Here is a 4,067-nt window from a genome sequence, read left to right on the forward strand (position 1 = left end):
AAACCTATACGGACCAAACCAAGACGAACCGCTCTTTTTTGAAACATTAGAAAATTTCATAAATGAATACAGTGATCGAAACATAATCATTGGAGGAGATTTTAACACCTTTTTAGATAGTAATTTAGATAAGAAAAATGGTAATGTTGAACTACATAAACGATCAAGACGAACTCTATTAAACATGATCACTTCCTGCAACCTTTTGGATGTTTGGCGTGAACAACACCAACATAAAAAGCAATATACTTGGCATTCAAATACTAAACCCATCACCCATAGCCGATTGGATTATTTTTTAGTTTCAAATTACTTGAAAAATATACATATAAGTAGCAAAATTATCCACGGATTTAAAACTGATCATTGCTTAGTATATATAAAATTAAATTGTTCAGAAAACAAAAGGGGTCCAGGATATTTTAAAATAAATAATAGTATACTATTAATTAGCGAATACCAACAGCTTATAAAAGATACAATAACAAACACTGCTGAGGTCAATAAGGAAACAAACCCTATAACATTTTGGGAGATATTAAAGGATAACATAAGAAACTCAACAATAAGTTTTTCATCAAATTTAAAGCGAAAAACAAACGAGAAATAGAAAAACATAATAAACGATATATCTGATTTAGAACAAACACTAAATAATACAAAGAGTGAAAGTAACCAAATAATAGAAGCGATTTCAAAACTTGAAGGTGAACTGGACGAGATACTCACTAAAAGAATAAATGGATTTTTTTTGAGAGCAAAAGCTCGACATGTGGAAAATAATGAGAAAAACTCTAAATACTTTGCAAACCTTGAAAAAAGGCATGCAGAAATGAAAACAATACACAATAAAAATTGACAATAAAATTATTAGTAAACCTTCAGAAATATTGAATGCTCAACGGACATTCTACAAGAAATTATACACAAAAGATGATATTGATTTAAATAACAATAGTGAGTTTTTCTCAACACCAATTGCCAAACTTAATGATAATGATAAAGCTAGTTGCGAAGGTTTTTTAACAGAATACGAATGCATAGAAGCGTTAAAAGAGATGAAACACCAAAAAAGCCCGGGGTCTGATGGTTTCACTGCCGAGTTTTATAAGATATTTTGGAACGATATAAAAATATTCTTTGTCAATGTTATTAATCAATGTTTTACAGAAGGTAATTTATCTCCTCTTATGAAACAAGGTCTAATTTCTTTAATTCCAAAACAAGGCAGAGATTTAGAAGTGATCTCAAACTGGAGACCAATAAGTTTACTTAATGTAGACTATAAAATAGCAACAAAATCCATTTCTAATAGAATGAAAAGAATTTTAAATAAAATTGTTAGTCCTTTTCAAACAGGTTTTGTTCACGGAAGATACATTGGCGAAAACATACGACTTATAGATGAAAGTATTAACTATTTTAATACTACAAATAAGCCTGGGTTGATATGTTTTGCCGATTTTGAAAAAGCTTATGATACTTTAAGCCACGAATTTATACTAAAATGTCTAGAACATTTTGGTGAAATAATAAACTGGGTCAAACTCTTCTATCTTCTTCTATATTTATCATTTGTATTGAACTGCTATCTAGTACAATACAGAAAAATAAACTAATTAAAGGGATACAACTTTATAACAATGAAATGCCAATTCTGTTCAGGATATATAGAGACAATGGAACATCTTTTTTGGGAATGTAGACTGGTACAAAATTTGTGGAACAATCTTAATAACCTATTCTTGTCATAAATATCCAAATTTGTCTAAATATTAAAATATTTTCAAAAATCGAATTTTAGTCGTCTCATTAATTTCTTGATTGTGTTGTTGAAATATGTTATATACTTTATGAAGCTTAGAGATATTACTCCAACTTTTACAGCTTTCAAAAACTACAAAGGTTTGCGATACAAAATCGAACATGAAATTGCATTCATGAATGACAAATTAACAGTCCACGAGCAAAAATGGCATGTATTAAAAGAAAAATTACATTTAAGCAACACCCTCTAGTACAGTCTTTTTTTTCTTCTTCTACATTTTCGTAGTTTATAAATGCTTTATTTACTTAATATTTTATTTTTGTTTAGTTAAAAATTGATTTCGCCTTTTTGTTTTTTCCTTTCCTTTCTTTTTTATCAGGTTGTTTAAGAATATAAAAATGTCTACTATTTTCTGTATGGGCACCACTCTCATGTCTTTAATAAGCATTACATGATAAACACCAAATGTTTTACATTACGTGTGTATGTGATTAATTGTGTTGTGTAATGTGGAATAATTAATAATAAAAAATAAAAAAGACAAATGAAGCAAGACATTTATAACAACAGTCAGGGAATTTGAAATACATAATTGTTGTGAAGGTCCAAGCAACTAAGGCCGAAAGGGACTACAATTTTCGGTAGAAGGAAAACGAAAGACTCGTGGTATGATTTTACCAGAAACTCCAAAAACTGCGCCAAATAGCCAAGGTTACACACAAATCAATAAAAAGAATTAGCATACAAACAGACCGATGTATCTTTTCTGGCAAAACACAGTTTCAATCAAACCGAAAGTGTTGTGCCAGGATTCTTTTTATTCCTTCCAGACATACTGAATAACGATTGCGAAATGCGTTTTTGCACGATTGGTCCGGCCTATGGCCACTTTTTACTGAGCTCCAATCTTCTCGATCATGTAAACGTAAATTACACAGCAAGACGTTGAATTTAAATAGTCTTCCATGTATTAAATAAATGACTTTAGAACAAAAAAAAAATACGTTTTTTTTTTCTACGTGCCAATATTATTGACATGGTTAAATGAAATGTGAAATGGTTAAGTTAACGCTCAAACAATGAAAATACATAACAGATAAATTGCAATAATAATAATAATAATAATAATAATAATAATAATAATAATAATAATAATAATAATAATAATGATAATAATAATATGTATGTGCGAATGGCTGTACGTTTATTACTTATAGATGTGACCAGTGAAAGATGGACACCATGAGCAGATGCGTAACTTACATCTGGTAAAATAAAACAGCTTGTTGATGAAATATATAACATTCACAAAAGAAACAAACAAAAGTGAAAGTATACTTAGTATTGTTACGCTATAGGTATATATTGGGTGTTATAAATAGTTTCCGAAGATATAATCGTTGTCACGGACATCCACCTTGGTTTATACTTCAGTGTCGTATAAAATAATTCATTCAGTGTACTGATTAGGATCTTAACTGGGGTATTCGGATAGCTTGGTTACACACTCTGATACAATTTGAACATGAATACACTAGCAACTGATGAGAGCACTGACTGAGCTTATGGCAAAGAATTGTGCTTTATCAAACCTCTTGCTACTTGATAGTATCTTATATTTGAAGGAATCTTACGTTTTCTAAATTAAAAACAATTTATGTATACCTGAGTTTTATGTATTGAAGTCTGTTCAAATAATGATCGTTTTCATATTTCAGCTATATATTAAGTACATTAAATAACTCATCGTTTATATGAATGATTGATTCTGTTTATTCATATTACCATTACAGATGAATCATAAAGAATAATTTGAACTAAAACATGCTCACATACATTGAGTTTCCGCGCAGTGAATATGTCTCAGGAGTGATTCAGGAATTGTGTATTCACAATGCATAAAGATATATGATATTGCTACATGTCATCAAATGTGGCCTTTGGAAAGTTTTAACGTAGGACACAGAGCAAGTATTAATAATATATAAAGTTTAGCGTTTATTTCAAATACATTAGTCAAAATGTCTTTGTGTACACAAGCAGTAAAACCTTAAAATAAATGTTTAAAGTCATTGCTCATCTATATTAAAAAAAATCATAATGATATATATTCATTAAATACCCAATGAGGAGCTGCAACTAGTCTGTTTGATTTGACATATGTCCCAAACCATTATGGTCTATATGAATAAAAAATGTCCCACACATTGCCATATAATCTCTTTTTTGTATTGACGAAAAACAACAATAGTTAGCTATTGAAAATTCATTTTCGAAATAAGTCATTGTCTTTGTCAAT

The sequence above is a fragment of the Mya arenaria genome, chromosome 10 (assembly GCF_026914265.1).
Source record: "Mya arenaria isolate MELC-2E11 chromosome 10, ASM2691426v1".
Taxonomy (NCBI): Eukaryota; Metazoa; Mollusca; class Bivalvia; order Myida; family Myidae; genus Mya; species Mya arenaria.